This window comes from Ptychodera flava, chromosome 19 (assembly GCF_041260155.1).
Source record: "Ptychodera flava strain L36383 chromosome 19, AS_Pfla_20210202, whole genome shotgun sequence".
NCBI classification, from domain to species: Eukaryota; Metazoa; Hemichordata; class Enteropneusta; family Ptychoderidae; genus Ptychodera; species Ptychodera flava.
The window spans coordinates 5,982,378-6,003,417 of NC_091946.1; the positions used below are offsets into that span (position 1 = coordinate 5,982,378).

A 21,040-nucleotide genomic window follows, 5' to 3' on the forward strand; every position below is an offset into this window, starting at 1 on the left:
AATATGTTGTCTACAAAATATGTTGACTTGCTTATAGGAGTAATTTGCAAAATTAATGAACTTTGATTATGAGGAATTGAATTGAACAATGAGGCCAGATTTTCCTGTAATTCAGTCAAAGAATGAGAGTTACATTGTTTAAGCAATAATGCAACCCCTTCCGGCTCATAATGGACTCAAGCAAACTTTGCACTCCATAATGTACCCGGCTCCGCCTCGTACATCATGTCGTGTGAAACGAATGAAAAGGGAAATGTAAACTGAATTTCAAGCCAGTGAGCATCGCCCGGCCAAGATCGGCCCTGAATCTGTATACTGTATACATTTACACACACATACAACATTCACTGTAATATGCACGCACGTTCAACGCACAAAAATACGCAGTACATTCATGATTCTATTTGAAAATAAAAACGATGTATTTTCGAAGAAATTGAAAATTATTACATTCTTCCAGCTTGAAACACAAACTTTTAACATAATGTCATTCAAAGAGATCAAAAATTCAAAAAAAAATTATCAATACGAACATCGACACCAACGGGTAGAGTTGACTTTTCAGATCCTCAGGTTCAGATCTTCAGATCCTATGATCTCAGATCGCTAATCCTATAACTTCAGACGCAGATTCGAATTTACAAGCCTTTTACATACCCGTATTAACAGTATGATTTCAATATTTTAAAAATAATTTGAATATATGTACAAGGCAGGTATAAAAAACCAAAAAAAATATGTCTACATAAACGTTTTTGCTCAGCAAGTATCAACGAACACGGGTTTACAATTACAGATGGGCTAACTTGCTTCTTCCGACCCCTGAATTCCTGATTTAGCCGGGGGCCACTGGCCTCAGACATGGATTAGTTATATTCCCTCGCCATCAATATTACCAACGATGGTAAAATATTGACAGTCGATAGCCTGCATTTACATGATCGTCCGTGATCGTTCGATCGCTAGTGTATATCTCTATGCGTTGACTATAGAGGGCGTATATTGGCAGTGACCCCATTTGAACGTTGACTGATTGCCTACACACGTGATCATATAACAAGAGAAATCATTGCGCACCCTGTCTGTGACTTGTGATGTTCTGATTCTGAGATCGACGTTTTTAAGTTCAAGATTCAAGATAGAAATTAAATAATTTCTTAAGCTTTTTCAAATCTAAATTATATTCTATTTGTCAGTATATTACATCAAACTTTGAAAGTTGTGAAATTTTTATTTCGAAATAAAAATTTCACATCTGCGTCTGAAGTTATAGGATCTGAGATCTGACATCTGAGGATTTCAATCTGAAGATCTCAAACTGAGGATCTGTAAAGTCAACTCTACTGACGCCAACGCCTGTTGTACCGATCTTCGGTGTTATCAGCTGATCGATACGATCAGTATCACAGACAAAAAGACAGTATATTCGCTACTAGCACATTCATTACAACCAATATCAACATAGTTCAGTTAAATATACGATTTTCATTAATGATTGCGTCATAAATTTAATTTTCCACGACTTCTTGAGGAGAACTATTTAATTTTGGCGAGCGGGAAAACAAGACGTACTAGGGTGCTTGAAAAGTACAATTGACAAACATACTGGAGAGGCTTTGCCGGGAACTCGTAGAAACAATGATGAAATTTGTCGCCTATTTACAACAATTGATCAGAAATAGGTCGCCGAGATGTTAGATCAACGGAGAGCCAACGGTCGTCATGATTGTTGGCAGTAGCTGACCTGGATCGAGATCTTGAATGGCTACAGAGTTTGTTGTATTTTAATTCATCCCTCAGGAATACTTATTAATTAGTTCGCATTTTCCCAATCGATGAAATTCGATTTGTGATGTCTAAGTAATGTCACGAAAACAGTATACTTCAAGTATATGTAACTGTGAAGGTGTAACTGATTGAAAAAAAAATGAAAGCTGTATTATTCATTTATATTCTGTTAGTTTCCATGTAATAATACTTTATTGGTCGATTGATAATTTATATGTTGATTTGATGCATTATCAGTTGATTTGAATCTTTACTCTTTGACTTGACTAGGTTATTGCTTGATTTGATACATAATAGGTTGATTTAATACTTCATCAGTTGTTTTGGTACGTTATTGTTCACTTGACTGCATTATGGGTTGATTTAATACACTATCTCTCTATTTATCTATCCGTCAATCGAACTGTCTATCCATTAACACACACACACACACACACACACACACACACACACACACACACACACATATATATATAATATATATATATATATATATATATATATATATCGTTCTGTTAGGCGAGAAATCGAGCAATTCATTCAATCACTCAGTCGATAGAAAATATCGATCAATTAATAGATCAGTGCATCGATCGATCAGTCGATCGATCTATCGGTTGATTACTAAAGTGATCGATCGATCGAGGATAGAGATATTCCCATGAATAACTTTATCCAATACATTATCAGTTGATTTGAAACGTTATGGTAAATTTGTTGATACGTTATCGATTAGAAATATCACTACGTTATCGGTTCGTTACTAAGCTATCGGTTGATATACTACCTTATCGGTAATTTTTTACTACGTTATCGGGTTTGATGCGTGATCGTTTAGTTCCTTATGTATCGATTGCAAAGGCTTGTTGCAACCCTAAATATGATGTACCCTCTTGTTATAAAAGGAAACCATCAACATGGCTCAATCAATCGATCGGAACGAGTCTAAAACGTAAGCTAACACTTTTACTGTACGATAACAAACTGACGCATCGACAACTGAGAGAATTTGTGGCTGACTTTGTTTACCGAGCAAAATACATACCAGGACCATCTTTGCCGCCTGGCTGGTAAGCTTATATGTTTATTTCCGGACCACTTTTGACTGGAAGAACATTTTACCGCCTTCACTGTATTCTATGTGAAAGCCTCAAAAACTCGCTCGAACTTTACTCGTTTTGAAATGTGTAAAGTATTAGTTTACAAAACTTCCCTCACTTCTTTCAAAGTTGATACAAATGGCAGTGAATAAATTTCGCAATTTTGAAGTACATGAAGATTGTGTAAATATTTCAGCTTGATTAACTGACATCGTTACATACTTTATACGGTACAGATGTCGACGTGATGTCTGCCTGCATCTTTTAGGTACAGAATGAACGGAATATATTCTGATCGAACAACAGAACTGCTAGCATATCGCAAACAGCAGATTAGGATAACGAAATGACTACTGTATTTAAATTTTAGTCAATAGGAAGATACGTGTGCTGCATGGTCCAAACTATTGACATTGCCTTCAAATCACAGCAAATGTAGGATTCAAGGTCGGTCTATAGTAGTTGCGCCGACGGCAACGTGTGCGGGTTGGGGTGAACGTTATTAAAGGTATACTGTCATCTGTTCCAATTTTGCCATACTTACCATAGAAATAGAAAATCTAACCAATCACAGATTTTAAGCGGGGTGGCCGCTTTTTAAAAACGGCGCCCTAACATGGGCATTTTGAATACCAAGGAAGGCCCCTTTGACCATATATAGGCATGTTTAGATTACAGGTTACTGTATACCTTTAACATCAGTATAAAGATAATAAATGAAGCAGCTACAATACATCAAAAGCGTCAGGCTTTTTGTTTGAGAGAAAAGATTTTTGTTTCATTGACGATATAAAATGCTCATAATCCAAATTATCCTAACAATAATTGCGCGATATAATGGTGGACGTACGCCCACAAGAGCCACAGACGTGAAAAGTAAGCCCATGCTCGATCGGAGGAGCGCTTTCTCTGTTTAGTATGTTGACGATGTAACGTCACGATGCACTGAAAATTATCGTGAATTTTACAATAATTAGGTCAATTCCCACAAATTTCTGACCCTAACCGTTAGTAAAGATATTGTTCATGTTGGCAGCAACGAACCACGAACATTTAAGCTGTATTCTCCCTTGGGCTTATACTCGCTCTGCCTAAGTTCTCCGAAAAAAGCCTTGTGTATGCTTTTGACCATGCCACCACCTTCCGTTCCTAATTCCTACTCTGATCATAGCCTATGTTACATTCTTAGCTTGGTTTGCGTTTTTACCTGAGTTAAGGGCAGTTTCTCTCCGTTTGGGTGGAGCAGTCAAAGTCAGAAAGGGAAGTTATCTGTTTTGTTTAGCTTCACCGTCACAGCGGTCCTTCACTGTCAACATCATGATGGTTGTCATGCCAATGCACAAAGTATTTTAAGCTACGTAGGCACATTGTGCGTAGTTCATTCCAAAATTATTATCGTAGCCCCATGACTAGTCATGGTGCATATGTGGTACGTTGTATATTTGAGCTTACAATTTCGTTACAATTTAGTCTTTACTGTACGTGTTACAAATAGGATCTCCTGACATATGAGGCTACTCTAGCATCAGGTCTCATGACGTTTGCAGGGATCGGATAGACAGACAAAGTGACGTCATCGTGCATTGTTTCAATTCGCAAGTGTGGCTACTTAAGGCAAAAACCTTCTTGGCATGTCGCAAATACGCGACAAAAGTACCATAAAAATTTTCTGGCAATGTCGCAAATGCGCGACAAAAGTACCATAAAACAAGTACACAAGTCTTGCCACTACTCTTGGTCAGTTTTCTTACCCTTCGTTTCTTATCGTTCGCATACTTTCCTTCTGTCTGGTCGCTTTTTCCGCAAATCTTTCCCGCTGACGCATAATTGTTCTGCTTTACCATCTTGTCAAAAACAGTTAATTAGATGTAGTGGTAGATTACTAGGCTTAGCCTGGAATCATAACGTCCGTAATGTTTGCTGGAGAACTCTCCAGTCAGGATATTTACATAACAACGTTAGCCACACCCGATACAGCGTCAGTGCAGGAATGTAAAAAGCGATTTTAATAGGGTATTTAAATCGACCGTCACATAGTCGTTATGTAAGCAATTGACAAAATATACAAAACACAGTATTTGCAAATATATGAGCTTTCACAAAATATATATTTTAATGGGGTTACGAGCGAGCTCACTTTTCTGCAGAGCGTTTATTTATTGGAAATGCCAAATACTTATCTTGCAACTGTATAACAAATTAAAACATTTTAAAAATAATAGCTCCATGTAATATTTATGAGTTTTAATTCGAAAAGCAACAGATTTCTTTAGAGTATAAAACATTTTAAGTGACGCGCAAAAATTAAATTTTAGTCTTACTCTTACCTTTGGCAAATTAATTTTTTCTTCTCAGAAAGCAATATTTTAAAAGTATTACCAGCGTGTCCTGAATAAAGCACTGCTATTAAAATAGCTTTAAAGCGTTTACTCTTCATAAAAAAGCTCTGTCTTTAGAGATAAGTATTTTAAATTATACAAAGCGAAGGAAAGATTACTTTTAATATTGAACATTAATTGTTGTAAACTCTCTGCAACATGATTTGAACTAATTTCGGATAATTGGATCCTTATATTTTTTAAATTGCTCATAAGTGTTAGGTGCCCTCTACCTGAATGTTGCGATATTACAATTTACTGATAACCAGATATGAGCTTAAAATGCCAAGACATGTTTTACAAGAAGTTCACTCACAGTCAGTAAACAGACTAGAACATTTTAGCGTTTATACTCAACAGAACAACTTGACCTTCTAATATGACCCTAAAAGGAAGGAATGACTTTGAAGTTGACATGATTACAAACTTAGTTATCAAGCATTGAAATTGACTGCTTATGAGTCAACATGTATTGACATTTATCAGACACTACTGGACGCATGAAATGATACAGTATGACATGAACTAATGCATACTTTTGACAGTTATGAAGTTGTTTTATAATAAGTGTACCTTTGACCTATCTTATATCAAAGTGACAAATCAACGAGCAAGAGATGTTAGGCAAGATTTGCAGACCTCAGGATAATCACTTACCCAAAAAAAAAAAAAAACAGGACAGACATTGTATAATCTGACAGCAGTTCAATTGAGCACACGACGCGGAGTTGGAAGACAGACTACTGATAAAGACTAGACGTGTATACGGTCTACTGCCAGAGTAACTATCTCTGACGAGATTTATTGTATTATGTTTTTCAATATTCCTGTCAATAAACCAAATTCATACCAATGTATTCGACACCCATGCGAGGCGTGTAATAAGCACAATCAGATATCTGATTCATTATATGTAGCAAGTTTCATCAACTTTCGCACAGCACACTCTCAGAGTTATATACTAATTACAAAACTTTATTTAATATGTACATCGGCTAATTATTAACTTGACAAGCCAGCGTTTTCTCAGTATAATTAAATATTTATCAGAATCAATATCTGTAGCAAGTGTCATCGAATGCAATCCTGTATACGTACTTTTGGAATAATATCACTAATTAAAAAGTTCATTGAATATGCAAATGAACCCATACCTTAATTCACATAACTAAATGGTCTACACCTCAATTACATGTCTGTCGATCAGTATCTACAGTAGATTTAATCACACTTGGGCGGTTATTTCTTAGTTATATGACTAAATATAAAACTTCACAAAATATGCAAATTAGCTATTTATTAACTTGACACTGCCTTTATTCTTAGTATAATTAGATATATATTAAATCAATATCTGTTGCGCGTATTATCAAGTTTGGTGCAGGAATTTCAGAGTAATGTTACCAATTACAAAAGTTCATTAAATATGCAAATGAGCAGATAATTGACATGACACTCACTGTATAATCAGAATGTTCTAAGATCGTCATCTGTGAAAAGTTTCATGAAATTTTGTACAGTATTTCTTGATATATGTCTACACTGTCATTACCGTCTCCTAGGAAACCATTGTACGGAAAAAAATGATATTGCATAACTTCATTAATATGCAAGCCACACTGAACAAAATAATCAGTTCTTGCAAGTAGCATATGGTATAGGTGCACCAAATCTGAGTTACTCAGACAGACAGACAGACACACAAACACACAACTAACGCACACGCGGACACACAGACAGACATAGGTATGACATTAGGCCACCTGTGAACACGTGAGCTAAAAACAAGTGTGTATCATAAAAAGACACTGCATGAAAACGCAATAATACAGATAAATTCACATTAATGAGTCGACTGTATTATTTAATAATACACGTGAATTCACATGAATCCACATGATACAGGCTTGCTGAATACAAGCAATGGATTAATGACTGTATTCATCTGTATATGCACTCTTCAGCTAAAATACAGGCACTAATCCATGCAAATACAGCATGTATTATTGGCTTTTCATGCAGTGAGAAATGCAGGTGATGTTACGTTTGAAGATTATAACGACATTACTTCGCCATCCAATTATTCCAAAATAGTTTAAAACATGTTCTATCTATCTATCTATCTAGGAAATTTGTATAGCGCTTATATCAGTGCCTAATGCTCAGTTGCGCCTAGAATTACAATGAAAATGCTCTCTGGAAGAAGTAAGTTTTTAAGCGTCTTTTGAAAATGTTGACATTAGGAGAGGTTTTTATGTCCAGGGGCAAAGAGTTCCAAAGGACAGGAGCTGCTACAGAGAAGGAGCGGCGACCATAGGTTTGTCAGATTCCATCTAGGTGGTGTGCAGAAGGCATTTGTCAGATGAACGAAAAACACGTGATGAAGCACAAGGTATTATTAAATTCCTGAGATATCGTGGGACTTGTCAATTCAGGGCTTTGTTGGTAATCAGCAAAAGTTTGTATAAAATGCGATGATGTACTGGAAGCCAGTGAAAGTTGCATAAGTATGGGGGTAATGTGGTCGGATTTCCCGGTCTTTGTAACAATTCTAGCTGCTGTGTTTTGGGCTCGTTGTAGCCGCTGTAATTGTGTATCGGGCGAGCCATATAGTAAAGCACTGCAGTAGTCAAGCTTTGAAGATATAGCGGCGTTGACGAGGTGGCACAGGAATCTCTGGACAAGTACTCTCTGATACGACCAAATTTTGCAAAGGAGGAAGTGAATAGCACTGCAAGTGGCACCAATATGTTGTTGGAATGTATTGTTGTCATCAAATATTACACCGATGTTCCTCGCAAATGAAGAGGTTTTAATAACACTGGAACAGATGTTGATATCAGTGAAAGGGGCTGGCGAATGGTCAAATTTCGATCGAATTAAAATGACCTTCGTTTTAGAGTTGTTTACTACAGCTTGTTTTGTGTCATCCAGCTCATAATATCATTGACAGTTAGTTCTGTATCACCCCAATATGTAATAATTAACCCAATATGTAATACTAACCCAATATGTAATAACACTTAACCCAATATGTAATACTAACCCAATATGTAATAACTTTTAACCCAATATGTAATACTAACCCAATATGTAATAACACTTAACCCAATATGTAATACTAACCCAATATGTAATACTAACCAATATGTAATAACACTTACCAATTGTATAAAAATGAATTTGGGATATAATACTGACCAAAATAAGACTAAATATGCATAGCACCCATGATCAAGCCCCTTCACAACCTGCAGCATTTCTAAAATTTGATAATTTTTTAAAGGTTTTTCGAGTTGTTTTTACCCAATATATAATGCTAACCCAATATGTAAGATATAAAGAAAATGAGGGCAACTCCACACATCGGCTCTACCAAGATTGTTTATTATTACGTTATGGTGAATAAAAGGATCATTGCATTTATTTTGTGTGGAATACATGGCGAGACACCGGTGAATCGATAGTGCTTTGACCCTAGTCATGTGATCTGGGTCCCCGGTAAACCAGTTTGTTGATTGAGTGATTCGTCTTAACGGTGTTTCGGAACCAAAAATGGGGTTCCTTCATCAGTCGCTCTCTTGTTTTGTATCCCATCCGCTTGGTTGTGTAATGAAGTCATGGGAGAAGCCAGATTCGTTATTGAGAGAGTTAGCCACTATTGACTGACTCTATAGTGAGCGATCCGGTGTGTGGTGTCATATTATAATTAACATGACCCAGCATCGACCGGAGTTTCTGCTTATAAGGATTTTTGTTTTAGGGCATATTTTGAGCGTTGCTAGTGCTCGTTATGTTAACAGTAAATGTTGTACTAATCTGTCAACGATTAGTTTGTTTTAGGCATCCGAACTTTTAGTTTTGTGTCAATTTTTCGTGGACTTCGGGTCGATTTGGGTAACCTGCTTTCTGGTGTTTGAAAAGCATATTGTGAAGGGCTGTTTCGAGAAATAAATCTTGTTTCTCTGTGTTTAGCCATTCCAAGGTTTCATGGTTTGTTAACAATATTTGCTGTAAACGGCCTTTGAATCGGTTTGTCTGAGGAGAGTATTGGTTTATTTAATTCATGCCGCCAACTTTGATTACTTATATGGCAGCTCTCTCAGATTTTGATTTTCTTTGCCAGATGATGTTTCCTGTATTGCTCAGCAATCTTTTCAGTTTGGTTGATTGTAGTACCAATTCGATGGCAGATTGCATCTTGGTTTTATACGATAAAGTGGTATAAAATGGAGACAAAAAATTCAGTTTCCCCGTTGTTAAAACCGCTATAGTTAAAACCTTTTAACTATTTAAGCGATATGGTGGAGAGTTTAAGAAAGCTGTTCGAACATTTTATGCAAAAAATGGAAATAAAGATCATAGGAGGCTCTCCATACCATCCCCAGGTCTCAGGAAAGGTTGAGAGGTCCCATCGTTCTCTCCACAAGAAGATGATGTACGACTTTATGCAAATGTCTAGGAGGGGATTAATTGGGCCAAGAGGCTTAAAGAGTACCAGAAACTTCAAACGAAGAACCAATGGAGGTTCTCGGTAATCGTTCCCCTTCGAGGTATTTTATGGCAGAGTTTCGAATGCAGTGACAGAAAGACATCCCAATGGTTTGATGTGTAGGGAAAGTCGTACAAGGAAAGACATCGACATCGCTCCGAGAGAAAGTGATATTGAAAAAAGTCAAGCACGTACTTTAAAAATAAGAGCTGAACAAAGACAGTCACAGTGGAGAAACAATGGACTGAACGGTACATTCACAGAAAAATGAAGAATAATCCAACGTTGATCTATTATGTTGGTGAATTTGTTTTCATTCGATTTCCATTTTCCAGAACAAGTCAAAGCGCTCCTAAACGTCGGTCTGTACTCGAAGCAATAATTATGAAACTGAATCTTAGAATATCAAAATACAAAGTTTCTTACGAAGACCCTATAACACACGAGCAGGTATCATCATGGATATCAGTGCAAGACATTACTAGTTTGACTGTTGAAAAAGAAAAGCAAAGAAAAGATCTCGCAATGAAAAAGGCGTCAAGAAAATACAAATGTAATAAAGCAAAACTGTCATGCCATCGTAACACCTTCTATATTCCTCTTCTTAAGGATGACAACTATGAAGTTTTTCATAACTGGGGATACGAAGTGTTTTTCGATCCCGATGGTGACGGTAACTGTCAATTTGCTGCATTAGCTCATTCTCTACAGGAGATTGGGATTCATCTATCTCACTACACTCTTCGGAGGGAGATCGTGGAATACCTTGTGGAAAATCCATTCTCTGTAGATGGCAGCCCCCTGGCGTTATTTGTCGACATTCCCTGGTCCGAGTACCTTCGAAGCATGGCTATGGATTCACATACGGTGATCACATGACTCTCCAACCGCGGCTGACATTTACCAAGTTGAAATCGTCATCATTTCTACTATCTCCTCTGATACGAGCACTGTCATAAGTCCCCAGTATTCGAAAGCATTGCTCGTGTTTTTCTGGGGCATTTTTCTGAAGATGACGGAATTCATTATGTTTCTCTGTCCCACAGTAATTTCAACATTGAAAATATATCTGCCACGGGCCAGTTACAAGGCAGTGAAGAAGAGGACAGAGAATCGTTTGGAGAAGAATCGGCAGATACATCGTCAAGCATGGGATGGAGGTTTGTGAAAAACAATCAGATCGGACCGTCACAATGATGAGAGGTACAATTGAACCATGTAAGAGTTTTAAGTCTAGAAAGTATGCCAGGAAATGATAAATAAAATCGTGGATTATACCTTGACGGGAACAGAACGTACGATTATTGATAGTTTCTGTGCCTTGTTCGATGTAAATTCAAGATTTCAGAGAATAACATCCATGTATACAGAAAGACTACCAAAAGTCAGTTACAACGTTGACACTTTTGCAGGTATCACAGTATGCGACAAATATACAAAGAGTTCGGCCAAAGTAGTGGCATTGTGCTTGCATTAAAGGAAATTATCAACAGCACAAAATGGGTTGAACGCATGGGTTAATTACTGTTTACAGGAACGGGATAATGGATGTATGTTCGTGAAATAATTTGGCGGAATGGAAGGAAATACTGAGTTTTAAAAATTAGGATACGAGTACGATTGATAAGTTAAAGGTGCTGCCGGTGTAAATTTGATGATTTTCACTATGTGTCAACTGCAGTTTCATGCTCATCTCTAAAACGCATGTTGAGATAAACAGGGTACACACATGTGCAGACTGCATTGCTTCTTTTCACAACTATAATTTCGTGTGATTTATAAAACCTTTAAAATAGATATGCACTTCAATATGTACACAATGTGTTGACGTTCAAGAGCATCATTAATGTTTTTAACTTAGTAAATAGAGTAAAATAAGAAAAATAAAGATTGAAAATAAAAATTGAGGTTTTGGGTTCTAACCCGATTGGAAACAACGTATAATAATTTTTACAATATGTAAAAAAGTTTTCTAAGACAATGTGTTAAAATTTTATACATATTGGGTTAACCAAATATGTAATAAAACTTCCATGCATTCTCTATGGGGACTTTATTACATATATTGGGTTAACCCAATATGTAATAAAACGTCAATGCATTCTCTATGGGGAATTATTACATATTGGGTTAACCAAATATATAGTAAAACGTCCATGCATTCTCTATGGGGACTTTATTACATATTGGTTAACCCAATATGTAATAAAACTTCCATGCATTCTCTATGGGGACTTTATTACATATTGGTTAACCCAATATGTAATAAAACGTCCATGCATTCTCTTTGGGGACTTTATGACATATTGGGTTAACCCAATATGTAATTAAACTTCCATGCATTCTCTATGGGGACTTGTTACATATTGGGTTAATCCAGTATGTAATAAAACTTCCATGCATTCTCTATGGGGACTTTATTACATATTGGAGAATACCAAAAATGTTCAATGAATTTTTCTTTTTATCAAATAAAGTAAGACATATACAAAAGGCCGGTATTATCATTCAATCGAAGTTGGTCACTTAAGCCTTTCAGAGCTACCATGTATAGTTTCTTCTCTTTATTACTCCGTGGAAACATTTATGTCAGGATAATATTCCCGTTCATTTGCCCATAATGTTGAGATATTACACATCATATTAATATATCGGTAGTCGCTTTCATATTTACCATAAATTGTGTTTGGTTTTATGAATGTTGACAGCCATAAGCGTTCCGCATGTAAACAAACAAGTAAAAAATTTGAACCATTGCTGTTATTTTCTGATTGTCGTGTGGTCAGGAACAAGCAATATTGGTGAAACTTTTCATTCCGTCATGAAATTATTGCTAAATGATTATAAGAAATGTGTGTGTTTTCAGGTATTTTCCGCTGTATGAAAATTAAGGAACAATTAAAATTAAAATTTAAATGCTCGCCGACGGCTTGATTATGGTATGTGGGCGTTCCTAGTTTTTAGCAAGTTTACTGATCTCAATATTGTCGCCGCTTTCATCTACAGTTTTGAAGTGTTTTGGCCACACAGGGATGTGTTGATGGTTGTTAGGCATTTTTTTGTATTATTTTGCTTAGTATTATATCCAAGTTAATTTTATTACATATTGGGTTAAGTGTTATTACATATTGGGTTAGTATTACATATTGGTTAAGTGTTATTACATATTGGGTTAGTATTACATATTGGGTTAAGCGTTATTACATATTGGGTTAGTATTACATATTGGGTTAATTATTACATATTGGGGTGACACAACTTCAACAGAAGATACGTATTGGTTTCTTGAAAGACAGGTACAGCTGATTGTCATCAGCGAATTGATGGAACTGGAGTTTATGGCGGTGGATGAGCTGTCCGAGTGGTGATATATAGGTAGAAACAAGAGAGGTCAGAGAAACAGACCCCTGAGGAACTCCTTATCGCAGCATTTGAGGCAGTGATCTATGTCCATTTAATGTAACTGACTTGGATATGTCTGTGATATATGAACGAAGCCATTGAAGAGCAGTAGATTTGATTCCAAGATTTGATAAACGCTGCAAAAGTATGTCGTGATCAATGGTATCAAAAGCTGCAAATAGATCCAATAGAACCAGTAAAGCAATTTGTCCAGAGTCAAGAGCAGTGAGAATGTCGTTATGAACAAGGAAGAGTGCTGTTTCTGTACTATGACAATGTCTATAAGCAGATTTAAGTGGATCGAGTAGATTGTTATGGTTCAAGAAGTCTTTCAGCTCAGCAGCAACGGCCTTTTCAATTACCTTCGACAAAAAAGGTAGATTTGAGATTGGACGGAAGATTTTGAGAATTTCTGGATCCAGAGTTGGTTTTCTTATGAGTGGCCTGACGACTGCAGGCTTCACAGAATGGGGTGAAAAGCCAGATTCCAGTGACAGATTAACAATCCTTGTGATAATCAGGAGTAGCTTATCAAGACACAGCTTGACAAATGATGTTGGAAATGGATCCAAACTGCATGTTTTTTTCGGCGAATCCTTGATGAGCGCAGAGATTTTTCTGCTCTGATATTTGTTGAAAATGATCAAAGGATACTGGAGAAATGACTTGCATATCACCAAGTCATCAGATGAGCTTCGAGCATCTAGGCTATAGCGGATATCTGTGATCTTTTCAGTGAAAAAGTCACCGAAACGATTACTTAATTCCAATGCAGATTAGAGTTGCGTCAACCAGAATTAGTCTAGCTTTCTTCTCAGTGTAAGACATGCCTTTAAAATTAAAATTGTACTGCAAAAACTAACAAGTGTAACAGTCAACAGATATGAACTGAATATGCTCACAACTTTTTACAACAGGTTCATTAATAGTCAGTAAACAGACAAGGAAATTTTAGCACTCAACAGAACAACTTGACATACTAAATAAGACCCCTGTATGGAAGGAATGACTTTGAGTTTGACAAAATTACAAACTTAGTTATCAAACATTGAAATTGACTGCTGATGACTCGACATGCATAAACATTTATCAGACACTACTAGACGCATGAAATAATACAGTTATGACATAAATTACTGCATATTTTTGGCTATTATGAAGTTGTGTAAAACAAATGTACCTTTGGCCTGTCTCATATACGTAAAGTGACAAATCAACGAGCTAGGAGGTGTTATTCAAGATTTGCAGACTTCAGGATAAACACTAACTTAAGCACAAGAACAAAGACAGACTTTGTATATTCTGACAGCAGGTCAATTGAGCACACAACGCGGAGTGAAAGACAGACTTCCGATAAGACGAGATGTTTATTCGGTCTACTGCCTGAGTAACTATCTTTTATGAGGATTTATTGTATTATGTTTTTTTAATATTCCTATCAATAAACCAAATTCATACCAATATATTTGACACCCGTGTGAGTCATGTAATAAGAATAATCAGATATTTGTTATATCACTATATGAAGCAGGTTTCATCAAGTTTCGCACAGTACTCTAAGAGTTAAATCACTAATTACAAAACTTTATTTAATATGTAAATGAGCTAATTATTAACTGGACACGCTCAATGCTTCTCACTTCAATTAAATATTTATCAGAATCAATATCTGTAGCAACTTTCATCAAATGTCATAACAAAAAAATGGTTTTTCTCAGTAATATAATTCAACTGGCGTGTAGGGACGTGCAACAAATATGTAATTATACTTAGAAGCAGTAGGCAGTGTCAAGTAATTAATAGCCAATTTTCATAATTTATGAAGTTTTACGATTAGTCATATACCTCCGATATAACCAAATTTGATGAATTCTGCTGCAGATGTTGATCTGACTAATATTTAACTGTGGTGTAAAGCATTTAGTTGTGTGGAGCTAAGTAAGGGTCCATTTACATATATAATGAACTGTGATTAGATATATAACTATGAAAGTAGGTTACCAAAGTCAATGAAATCTGGTACAGATATTGATCTGTACTGACAAGCATTTGGCAGTGTCAAGTTAACAAATAGCTCTTTTGCATATTTTATGAAGTTTTGTAATGCGTCCTATAAGTCCGAAATGACTTGGCCGAATGGGATGAAATCTGCTGCAGATACTATACCCACAGATATCTAATTGTGATGTAAAGGATTAAATTGTGTAGAGTTAAGTAAGGGTTCATTTGCATATTTGATGAACTTTGTTATATCACTATATGAAGCAGGTTTCATCAAGTTTCGCACAGTACTCTAAGAGTTAAATCACTAATTACAAAACTTTATTTAATATGTAAATGAGCTAATTATTAACTGGACACGCTCAATGCTTCTCACTTCAATTAAATATTTATCAGAATCAATATCTGTAGCAACTTTCATCAAATGTAATGCTGTAATACGGCTAGTTTTCAATCGGGTTTGAACCCACAACATACGGCATCAGTCGCCTAGCGGAGAGGCAACAGAGAGAACTGCTTGGCTAAATCTCTACTCCCAAAAAAGAGTTGTTCAATAGCCGCCTAAGTTGTTACATTTTTCTGACTGAGACTGCTCAACATGTTGTAGAGTTCGTGAAGCACTCACGCACACACACTCACTATCACACATCGCACATACAAACTTTATCGAGGCGAAGAAAACGAATTTCATCGCTTTAACTGGGCGGAACGATAACCTCGGGACAATTCTGTCCACCAGCAGAGTTTACCAACCCAGGGTAGAAAATACGGCTTGTTTTCAATCGGGTTCGAACCCACAACATACAGCATCAGTCGCCTGGCGGAGAGGCTACAGAGAGAACAGCTCGGCTAAATCTCCACTCCCCCAAAAAAGAGTGGTTCAATAGCCGGCTAAGTTGTTACATTTTGGACTAACATCACTATTACAAAGTTCATCAAATATGCAAATGAACCCTTACTTAACTCTACACAACTTAATGCTTTACATCACAATTAGATATCTGTGGGTATAGTATCTGCAGCAGATTTCATCCCATTCGGCCAAGTCATTTCGGACTTATAGGACGCATTACAAAACTTCATAAAATATGCAAAAGAGCTATTTGTTAACTTGACACTGCCAAATGCTTGTCAGTACAATTAGATATTTATCAGATCAATATCTGTACCAGATTTCACTGACTTGGGTGCCGTAATTTCAGAGTTATATACCTAATTACAAAGTTCATTAAATATGCAAATGGACCCTTACTTAGCTCCACACAACTAAATGCTTTACACCACAGTTAAATATTAGTCAGATCAACATCTGCAGCAGAATTCATCAAATTTGGTTATATCGGAGGTATATGACTAATCGTAAAACTTCATAAATTATGAAAATTGGCTATTAATTAACTTGACACTGCCTAATGCTTCTAAGTATAATTACAATATATTGTTGCACGTATCATCAAGTTTGGTGCAGGAATTTTAGAGTCACGTCACTAATCACAATAGTTCATTAAATATTCAAATGAGCATATAATTGACATGACATTCAAAGTATTATCATAATGTTCTGAGATCGTCATCTGTTAAAATCTCCATGAAATTCTGCGCAGTATTTCTTGATATATGTTTACACTGTCGTTAACGTCTCCATAGGAAAACCATTATACGGAAAAAAATGATATTGCATAACTTAATCAATGTGCAAGCCACACTAACAAAATTCTAATCATTTCTTGCAAGTAGCATATGGTATCTGTGTACCAAATTTGATTTATATCTGTCGAGGCATTTTTGAGTTATCGTGTAAACAGACAGACAGACAGACACACACACACACACACACACTCACACACAGGGACATACAGAGAGACATCGCTATGACATTAGCCCACGTGTAAACTTGGGAGCTAAAAATAGAGTCTTGTCCCTCATTACAGTTACATCAATCAAGTTTTTTGGAAAGATGATTTGTTGAGAACATACATTGTGAGGAATAATCAAAGATCGTCTAGATAACAAAAAAATGGTTTTTCTCAGTAATATAATTCAACTGGCGTGTAGGGACCACAACAAATATGAAGCTAATCACAGTGAAAGTTTTATATATGCTTATTAAAAATTTTTGTGTGCAAACTCCTAAAGAAGAATTATTCTATTTATATGTTTCCTATTTATTTAGGCTTATGTAGGTTTCTGAAAACGTACGTTATATGAAGGTTCCATGGAAAAATAAAAGCTTACGTGAGACAAGAAATCTTGTCATATTTGAAGATAGAAGTGTGTTATATTTTAAGAGTACTATAATGGTTCTTACACGTGCATGGTTCTGACATGTGCATTACGCTGATTCGGCGGGTAGGAAACCATTCCGATTTCCCTTCTAACAAAATTGTTTGCATTGAGCGTTAACACTTATTAGCCTTGTCATATCTCCTTAGGGTGATGATATTCCACGCACACTGTGTGTATTAGGAAGAAAACGTGGTAAAATTTGAGCCCAATTTATTTTTTACTTAGTAGTTTTTGAATAGATCACTTGCTGGTAGAATATCGTCTGCAGTATAATTTCTGATAATTTTCTTTGAACAGAAAGTCAGCAGTGCTGTAGTAACTGTTCCAGCGTATTTTAATGATTCTCAACGTCAAGCCACCAAAGATGCCGGTACAATCTGTGGTTTGGGTGTGCTCCGTATTATCAACGAGCCAACAGCTGCAGCTATTGCATATGGTCTTCATACACAGGTAAGTTTAACAATTACAAGCTCTATGAGATAACAGTTATAACAAAATAAAAGTGAAGTCTGCACTTGGACATTAAAAATGCACATCTGCCACTGCTGCATGTGGGGCGATATAATGCGCACTTTATGCAAAGTAATGTCCGTAATAAAATATTGTTATATTGATATATCAATAGCTAATCCCCTACTCTTTTGAAATTGGACTATGTGTACCTGAAAAAAATAAATAATTTTCACACACAGATTGATTGCTAGATAGATAGATAGATAGATAGATAGATAGATAGATAGATAGATAGATAGATAGATAGATAGATAGATAGATAGATAGATAGATAGATAGATAGATAGATAGATAGATAGATAGATAGATAGATAGATAGATAGATAAACAGTGTCCTCCATGGTTAAGATTGCACATTTAATTGAGAATTTTTGTTTAAGTGTATCTAGGCATGGAGTGCCTTTCAGCAGAAGTGTATGTATTCACGCGAATTTGCCGCTGTACAGTAGTTTATTAGTCCCCACGGACACCATCCGGGGGACTTATAAGTTTGGTCAGTCCGTGCGCCCGTCCGTCTGTTCACGCAGATATCTCAGAAACGCCTGAAGCGATTTTGTTCAAACTTAGTACAAGGGTTTTTACCTATGCCATGCATATGCACGTAGATTTTTTACGATTGGATCCAATATGGCCGTCTGGCGGCTTTTTTGTGTCCTGTATTTGATGTCGGTGCGTATGGTCACACAAAATTCTCAGTGATGCCAGGAGCGTTTCCAATCGAACTTGGTATATCGATTACTCTACATATGCACATTGATTTTTGTTTTGATCTGGTCCAAAATGGCTGTGTGACGGCCATTTTGTTTTGTTTTTTATTTGACGACTGTGAGTTTGTTCACGTAAATTTCTCAGCGATGCCGGGTGCGATTTGCTTTGAAAGTTGATACATGTAATTAACCCTCAAAGCGCGGATACCAAGAATTGCCGTTTAAATGTCCCTCTGCGCCTGCGCGGATACCGAGAATAGCCAGTTTTTATTAGCATAATTTATTCACGTTGATGTCCATTTATAAATACATGTAGGCGGGAAAACTAGCCAATCCATGAAAGGTACGCTATGTCCTTCAACTTCTGACCCGGGAAAATCCATGTCATGTGACCATCTGTGACGTCATCACCTGAAAATAGAACAGAAAATTAGTCGGTTAAATCAATTCAAAATGGCGGCCGCCGATGACGTTTTAGCAAATATTTTTGCCGATTCTGACGATGATTCCATGGATTTTGAGGGATGGACGCTAGAGGAAATCAGATATGGGGATTTTCCAACCGAACCCTGCCAGAGTGACGACGAAAATGATCTAACTGAACGTGAAAAGTCGCTCAGATGGGACGTGCACGACAACATCGAAGACGACCCAGCTGGCTTCACTGAGCTGCCGTTCGAGGGAAATCCGGGGCTTACGTCGCCCGAAAACATCCCGTTTGGCCCAGATGTTCGTCCGTTAGATTTTTTTAAGCTTTTCTTTTCTGATGCCGACTATGAAAACATCGCTGAGGAAACTAATCGTTATGCTGCCAGTCGGATTTCAGTACTCGAAGACCGTGGTTTGCTGGGGACGTACTCTCGATTCCGGAAGTGGGAAAATGTCAACAAAGTCGACATCAAAGTTTTCCTTGCGCTATGTACAGCGATGGGCTTGGTGGAGAAACGCGACCTCGAAACTTACTGGTCGACTGATCAAGTTCTTCAGACACCAGGCTTCCGAGAAATCATGAGTCGGGACAGGTTTGAGATGATACTGGAGATGCTGCATTTGAATGATAACAACAACTACATCCCTCCAGGCCGACCACACCATGATCCACTATTCAAGCTTCGCCCGATCCTGGACTCTGTTCTGCCAAGATTCAGGTCAGTGTACACCCCTCATCAACATATCACCATTGATGAAGCCATGATAGCCTGGAAAGGGAAACTACGTTTTCGTGTGTACATCCCTATCAAACCTGACAAGTTTGGCATAAAAACCTACAAGCTATGTGAAAGCGTTTCCGGGTACACATCAACTCTCAGCTTCTACACTGGTAAACGTTTTGATGAACATGGCTTCCCTGTTACAGTTAGCACCAAAGAAGTTGTCATGGGATTGCTTGATGAATGCAATCTGCTGAACAAGGGCTACAAATTATACATGGACAACTTTTACACCAGTCCAGATCTCATGGATACTCTTTTGGCAGAGGGAACCATGTCGTGTGGAACAGCCAGGATCAACAGAGCTGAGATGCCCGATGCAATGAAAACAAAGCTTGGGAGGGGAGATTGCATTTTCAGACGCCGTGGCAACCTCCTAGCCATAAAGTGGCATGACAAGAAAGATGTGACTCTGTTGTCTACCTTCCACAAAGCTGTCATGAAGGTTGATATCAGCAAAGCAGACAGAGAAGGTAATTTCCCAGTGAAACCGGAGTGTGTCCTCGATTATAACATCAACATGGGAGGGGTTGATTTATCCGACCAGCTTATGCAGTACTTCAGCATTCCACGCAAGACCATGAAGTGGTGGAAGAAGGCTTTCTTCTATGTTTTCAACTGTGCCATCACCAATGCATATGTGCTGTGGAAGAAGTCTGCAAATCAATCCCATGATGGTGTGAAGAAAATGAGCCACTCCAAATTTCTGTCTGCAGTTGTCCATCAGCTGATAGAAGAGTCACAGGGCTACAAAAAACCAGGCATCAGAGGTAGGCGATCACTTCAAGACCGGCCTGATAGAGTAAATGCAACGATAAGGGACCATCCCATTGATCGCATCCGGCCAAAAGAGGGAGCCAAGAAGACCTACATAACGCGAGTGTGCAGAGTATGTTCAAGTTCAAGCCGCCGCAAAGAGACCGCATATCAGTGTGCGACATGTCAAGTACCCCTGTGCGTTGTGCCGTGCTATGCTGTGTACCACTCTGTTGTAAACTATCAGCAGGGACGAGAGGAATAGAGTGTACGAGTTGTGCTCATGTCATTGCCAATATAACACTCTGGACACTGATAAAACACAATAACACTCTGGACACTGATAAAACACTCAGGACACTGATACAAACACTCAGGACACTAATATTATGCTCTGGACACTAAT

At 37.2% G+C, this 21,040-nt stretch overlaps 1 pseudogene; it reads left to right on the plus strand.

Moving 5' to 3' along the window:
* Positions 1–21,040, plus strand: part of LOC139118810 (heat shock cognate 71 kDa protein-like) — a 113,355-nt pseudogene that overhangs the window by 56,465 nt on the left and 35,850 nt on the right.